A 7,404-nucleotide genomic window follows, 5' to 3' on the forward strand; every position below is an offset into this window, starting at 1 on the left:
GAATATTGTAAAGAAATAAATGAAGCATTCACTTCTGGAAAGGTCAGAAATCTCTTCCCCTCTCTCCCCCTCCCTTCCGTGAGCACTCGTAGCAGAAGTAGGCCAAAATAATTCATTCCACCCTGGGGGCTTTCTGCTGATGGCCTGGTCCTCAAAACCTGCTTCCCAGTTTCTGCTTCTTCCTATGCACAAGGCAGAGCTGAAATCCATCATTGCACCCGTGCACATCTGGGGCTTGCAGTGCTCTGCCCCAGCTACCAAAAGGTCTTAGATGGAGGCATTTTAAGGCAATTTAAAGCAGAGACCCATTTCTGACTGTGCTGGTGGTGGTGTTGGTTTTGGCGTTGGCTTAGATCTAATACTGTGCTTAAGAGCGGCAGCAAGAGGTGAGCAGGATCTGATGGCTTGTTACAGCAAAAGAGCTTGTAGAGGGGAGCTGGCAGGTTTCACCCAGCAAAGCAAGCTGTTGTCAATGCAAGAGAGCCCTATAGTGCTCACAAGTGCTCACAAGCAGGTCTGTGCCACCCAGTGAGGTGCAGAGCATGCCCTGTGTTGGATGTGCTTGTGTCTGGCAGGCTGGAGAGCTGTTAGTTGCTATGAGGCTCCAATAGCCCTTGGGTAAGTTGTTCAGGTGTTTGCTTGAGCTTCTGAACCATAAATCCTGTGCATTCAGTCCAAAAGATTGAAAATGTTCTTTTGTGAAGCAAATGGGAGAGGCGTTGATGGTTGCACGAGTTACTTTCGTATGCAGAAAAGACCCATCAGCTGCAGGTAAACAGGAGATGCTGAATGCAAGTTGCAGCCTTGTGAGATCTGTGTTGCCAAGGTGGAAAAAATCCTTTATTTTCCCTTTCTTGAGCAAACAAAAGGTCCTGGAACCTATCATTCATCTTGTTCCTTCTTGTTCCATTGGAAATGATCTTTATTCATCACTGACAGGAGCTTTTGTTATCAAATTTCTGTGGTAGATAAATGAGTTAGGATGAGGCAACGCGCTGTCGATGTAAATTGGATGCAAAGAGAAGGTGGTAATGATCATCTCTCATTTTCTGTGTATGAGCAAATGCAAATGCTAGGCAATAAATTCAGCTAAGATGCTGAAACAATACATCTCCTATCAATAAAGAGGAGTGTAGAGAATGGCCTGCCGTAACAAAGGATAATTAGAATCTCATTACTATAAATATTTTACTTCAGAACATAGGTCAGTCAAATTATTTTGGGTTTATGGTGCATATTTCACGTGTAATAGTATTTGCAACATTACTGCTAATTAATCTTTACAGAAAACACCAGCATCGTTAGAATAAACAAGGCTGTTAATACAAATGACTTCTATTGTTTGCTACAAATTCCTATCAACTTCTGGAGCACTAACTTGAAAGCAAAGTGTTTCTTTGCCAACAAAATCCCCAGAATTCTGACCCCCACCATGGACACTTTGGAGATTAAAGCCATTTAGGTGGGTGACATCAATCAGATCTGGATATATTTTGATTTGGTCTTCCTGTTCTCAAACAAAGGCTATTCGAAATCATAGAATCACAGAATCCCAGACTGCTTTTTGTTGGAAGGGACCTCAAAGCCCATCCAGTTCCAACCCTGCACGGGCAGGGACCCCTTCCACTGGAGCAGCTTGCTCCAAGCCCCTGTGGCCAACCTGGCCTTGAGCACTGCCAGGGATGGGGCAGCCACAGCTTCTCTGGGCACCCTGTGCCAGCGCCTCAGCACCCTCACAGGGAAGAGCTTCTGCCTAAGAGCTCAGCTCAGTCTCCCCTCGGGCAGGTTCAAGCCATTCCCCTTGCCCTGTCCCTACAGGCCCTTGTCCCAAGCCCCTCTCCATGTTTCCTGTAGGTTCCCTTTATGTATTGGAAAATACATCCCCAAGTCATGTTCCTTCCTATTACAAAGGCTTTCTGTGGCAATAAGCTGTTAGGAGATGGGTCTTCTGGTTGGAGTTGTTAGGTTTGCGGCTTTTTGTTGTTGAAATATCCCATTTTTATTGGAACCATCACGCACATGTAGTTGCTGAGGATGTATTTGTGTCAAAGGCAGGAGGTGGCAGGGATGCAGTGTGCTCCCATTATAGCCACCACCTCAGGTTTGAGTTCTGCCTGTCTTTTGGATTGGAGAAGCTTTCTGCTGCAAGGGGAAATGAAGTTTATGAGAAGTCAGAACAAGAAAGCTATTTCCATTTTAATCTGATAGATTCCTTTAAAATGTGCTCTGCCTGCACTGATCAATAATGTTAAATATCCTGATGGCTCGAAGATCTTGTTAAAGGATTGTTCATAATCTCCCTTGTCTCCAAGTGCACTCTTCTAAGCGAAAAATCCTCACTCAAAACCTTCAGCAAATTGCAATTTGCCCTCGCCCTCTAGACAGGGTGGTAAATAATCTTTCCTTAACCAACAGCAAACAAGCTATTTCTGAAAGAGAAAGGGGAAAAAAGAAGCCAGGGAAAATAAGGCTTGATCTTTATTTTCTTTTCCTTCTTTATTTGATTACTTTGAAGTCCCTGGCTTTTTCTGGAGAAGTGATTGTGGAAGTTATCCAAATATAGATGCAGCACAGCCAGGGAGTCCTTTGCAGTGCCTATCATTCTGTTGTAATGATTAACACACAGGAGGAAGCAGCGGTTCTGTTACAAGCCCCATAGCCTCTGGGGGGTACTGAGGTGTATGAGGAGGTCAGTGGTGTTAGTGACCTGCCCCAGGTGAGGATATGCCATGGGTGGGATGAAGAAGCCCTGTCCTCTTGGCTCTGGGCTGGTGGGACCGAAGGCACAGGGAGATGCTGCTGATGACTGCAGGAGCTGTGCTGGCTCTGAAAGCTTCTCCCCCACTCCCCTTATATCCATCTTAGGGCTTTCAGTTCCCATGTTGGTCATTTTTCTTCTGCTCTTACACAGAGGCTTTAATACTTGTTCCAAGGAGCAACATCCCCTTGTTGAATTCCCTCCAGATACATCCATCGCGGGTAGCACTTGAGCTCCATCCTTCCCATTTTACTCAGTTTTTAATTAGACTCCTGAGCAGGAGCACGGAGCAAGCTCTGCTTTCATCTGGGAGATCCTGTGCCTGTGAAATATTTACGGGAAGTAAATAACTGTCAGAAAGCAAATCAGTTCCTGACTCCGCACGGGTGTTAAAGTGCTTTGAAACAGGCTCATCCGAATAAAAGCTCCTCGTGTTGAGTGGCAGCAAGAAACAGAAACACAGGCAATGAATTCCCAATGTAGAAGGTAAACACAATTACTAATTCATGGAGCAGCATGTTTCACAGGAGCAGCTTTAATGTCTTTTTTTTTTGGTTTAAAATAGGCCAAATTTAAAGGAAATCTGGATTTGGTTTGGTCATCATCTTTGCAGAAAGTGCAAATACAGATAGATACACCGGGATACCAAAGCTGCTCTGAATTTAGACTTTGCCATCTCTCCTTCAGCCTCTGGATAAAGCAATGAAACAAAGCTCAGAGGAGACAGCAGCTCTTGCGGGTTTGGATGGGTCAGGTAGGTCACCAAGTTCGAACATCATTGTAGAGAGCAAGAACTAGATTAAATGTAAGCTCAAAAGCTGGCTTGCCACTGTGTCTTGGCACGAGATGACACAACCTCTGTCACAGCCCAGGCACATGGGTGTGGGATAGAGGCTTGTGCTACCCCAGGCTTGCTGATGTGAATGTGAGTTCTGGAGGCTGCTTTGAAACAGAGCTCTGAAAGGTGTTTCTCCTCCATCAAACCCATTGCTCCATCTGCTGATGCTTTGCTCAGAAGATGCTGAGAGCCCTGACAATAACAGGATGGATGCAAAGGGGCAGATGAGGGCTGGAACCCGAGGTGATGGTACAGAATGCAATGGTGCTTCATCAGATTTGCACTGATTGAACTTTAAGTTGCTAAATTCAGCTTTAGTGAATGGTTTTCATTTAAACTAATACAAAGGCATCTCAAAGAAGCAGCATTCCTATCCTACCTTAGGCAAAGTCTCCATCTTGCCCTATCTAGCACTCTTTGCAATTAGGGTTGTATGACAATGAATATACAGTGAGTTGAAGCAGATTGTAAGCTTCATAAATCAAATGAAATCTCCCACATGCATGGCAATACAGCCAGTTAAAAGATGCGATGTCTAATATACGACACACTCCTAAATTAGGCTCGTCTCTGAAAAAATGCATGAGTTCCACAGCTCAGGCTTGGATCCCAATTTGAAATTGCAGAGGATTATCTCAGAAATCACAAAAAGCATCTCCCAAGGGGTTTTGATGGGTGCTTCTTCACATCAGCTTTTTATCTTGAAGGCTGTGTCAAACTCATGGGAACATGAAGAGTTTGTGATGTGTGCTCCTTCTAAAAAGCATCACAGCTCCCAGCTATGAATCCTGATTTGACAGGAAGATGCTACGGATGCTCTTCCCATAAATGAATATAGGACTGTGTGTTTCTCTTCAAAGTTTTGAGCTTTCCATCTGAGTGCAGGGAATGCAGGATGGAAATACAATTCATCTTGCTCAAGTTGTTCAACTGTTGACCTTGTCTTGGATCTTCTTGTAGATTTAGGGCCAAATTGTGCTGCCCCTTCATGCCAGCATCATTGATTGTAAGGGGGCTGTGAGTTCGGCCTTCTCTCATTGAGCTGCCTTGCTGTAAAACTCTGTGGCTGGGAGTCTGGAGCTGTGATAGCACTGGTGTCCCAGTCCCTGGACAAAGCCAGGCTAGTAAGCAAAGCAGCTAGCAGGACTAGCTAGCACAGAGTTGAGACTTCAGGGGAGTTGAGGCACTAATCCATAAAAGCCTATGAGCTTTTATGGGAGTCTATGAGCTTTTAAATGAGTCTATTTGTACCTTGCACAAGCGACTGGAGTCAACCTCCCCAGGAGTTGCTTGGTCACCCTCCAGCCTGTGTTGGACCTAAATGACCGTGGTACAAAGCGGCACCTAAATTAGTGCTTGTTATCCCACAGAGCCACTACTCTGCTGCTTTTAAAGAGGAGATCTGTATCCTCTTCAGGAGGGGCAATCCCTCCCTTTTCCTTTCTCCCTTATCTCCTCCCATACAATTCTGCTCTCCTGCATTAGCTATCATGCTGCTACTCAAGTCAGATTAATCATAAGCCATCCTTAATCACAAGCAATCATTTGGGGTTGGAACTAGAGGATTCTAAGGTCCTTTCCTTAAGATCTCTAACTATTCTATGATTCTATAATAGGAAATTCAGATGATGTTTCTGGTTATTACGGACATTTGCACCAGTGCAAGGCCAGGAGACAAGGCTGCTGTGTTAGCACAGGGATAAATAACCCCCTGAGGCTGAAGGCAAGCACAACTGAATCTTGGGACACTGCATTGTCTGCTCCAGGTTTAAAACACTAATGGGAGGTGAACGAAGCTTAATGCTTGTAAATATGTTTGACCTGTGCTCCGACTGTGGGTAATTTACAACACGCTTGAAAATCTGATCTGGGCTATGTCCAATGCCCAGAAGGTTATTCCTAAGGCAGTTATTTATGGACTACCTTCCTGGCTCATGGGTTTCTTGGGGAAGTGAATGAACATCTTTGAGCAATCACCATAAAATGAAGATTTTCAATGTCAATGGTGACCAAACAGTTTAAGTGAAAGGTTCGAGCTCTGAGTCTTTAAATACTTATTTTGCCCAAGGAAGTTGTGAATGCTCCATCCCTGATGGTGTCCAAGGCCAGGTTGGACAGAGCCTTGGGTGCCATGGTTTAGTGTGAGGTGTCCCTGCCCATGGCACGGGGGTTGGAACTGGATGATCTTAAGGTGCTTTCCAACCCTAACTATTCTATGATTCGATGATTTATTATTAGCATCTCTGCTCTGCAGCAATGTTCAAAGGCTCAGCCCCGTTCTAAAGAGGAAAGCAATCCATTTGATTAAAACCAAAGAGCAAATGTCATTTCTAAAGAAGGCCTTCAAGTCAGATTACAGTGTTTGGAACAATGATTGATGCTTTTGTCTTCTATATAGTACAGCTGGAAATGGGGTTTGGTTTTGTTTCCTCCCTTAAATCTCCTTTGTGGTTCTTTATCATGGCTTGACCTTACAGGAGCAATGGTGGATTTCTCTAGGCAGATCCACCAAGTTGTTCTCTAAGGCTGAGGAAGTTGGGGCTGTTCAGCCTGGAGACAAGAGGCTGCGTGGAGACCTCAGAGCAGCTTCCAGTGTCTGAAGGGGGCTACAAGGATGCTGGGGAGGGACTCTCCATCAGGGTCTGTAGTGACAGGACAAGGGGTGATGGGTTCAAACTGAAACAGGGGAAGTTCAGGTTGGATCTAAGGAAGAAATTCTTTACTGTGAGGGTGCTGAGGCGCTGGCACAGGGTGCCCAGAGAAGTGGTAAGTGCTCCATCACTGTCAGTGTTCAAAGCTAGGTTGGACAGAGCTTTGGGTGACATGGTCTAGTTTGAGGTGTCCTTGCCCATGGGAAGGGGTTGGAACTGGATGAGCTTGAAGATCCCTTCTAACACAAACCATTCTGGGATTCTACGTGGGGCCCTTGTGTGCTCATTGCCCTGTTTTAAGTTCTGGTTTTCCCTTGCTTTAGCTGAGCAGCAAACAGCTGCTGTAATCTCGGAGGATAACAACTTGAGGTTTGGGAAATGTGAGGAAACTTTATCTCCTCCTGCACGCCTTGAACTGCCTGCACTATTTCTTTCTTTAAAAAACCAGTAAAAAAGCTTTAAATCTTCAAAATTATTCTCTACACTGTAGTGAACAGTGGTGAAGGAAACGGTGACTACAAATGCAACTTCAGACTTCATCTGCATCATGTTGTCAGCTGGAAAAGAACCCCTGAATGGTGAGTGCACATGGGGCTGGCATTGCTTTGCCTGGAGGGGTGCCTGGTACCTCCTGGGAGGAAAGGAGTGGTGAAAACCTTCATTTGAAATGTGTGTTCCCAAAGAGAATTGTCTCATTGGTAAATGCCTGCGAAGTTATCTTCTGTAAAGGTTGTTGGGTCAACTATAGCTGGAAGGATCACGGTAGGTTGTTTTAATGACTTAGTAGGAAGGTTATTCTTATGGGAAAGTCCTGCATTTGTGTGTGCACCCTATCAACACATGCAGAGTTCAGTGGAAATAAGGGCTTCACAATGGTCATCTGTACCAATGTACAGGGAGAGAAAACCTCTCCACCATGAACCCACAGGGAAATAGGAGAGATGGAACCAGCAGAGCCTGCCCATGACAGTGCAATGAAAGAATGCCCCAGCCAGATTGGAGAGCTCTGGTTTTCTAGAGAGTTAGTCCAGCTTCCTGACTCTCCTTTCAGGTCAATGCCCCATTATAGAATCATAGAATCCCAGACTGGTTTGGGTTGGAAAGGACCTTAAGATCATCCAGTTCCAACCCCCTGCCATGGGCAGGGACACCTCACA

This window comes from Neopsephotus bourkii, unplaced genomic scaffold, assembly GCF_033783945.1.
Source record: "Neopsephotus bourkii isolate Nb327-2 ecotype Australia unplaced genomic scaffold, CSIRO-AGI_Nbou_v1 NB_991, whole genome shotgun sequence".
NCBI lineage: Eukaryota > Metazoa > Chordata > Aves > Psittaciformes > Psittacidae > Neopsephotus > Neopsephotus bourkii.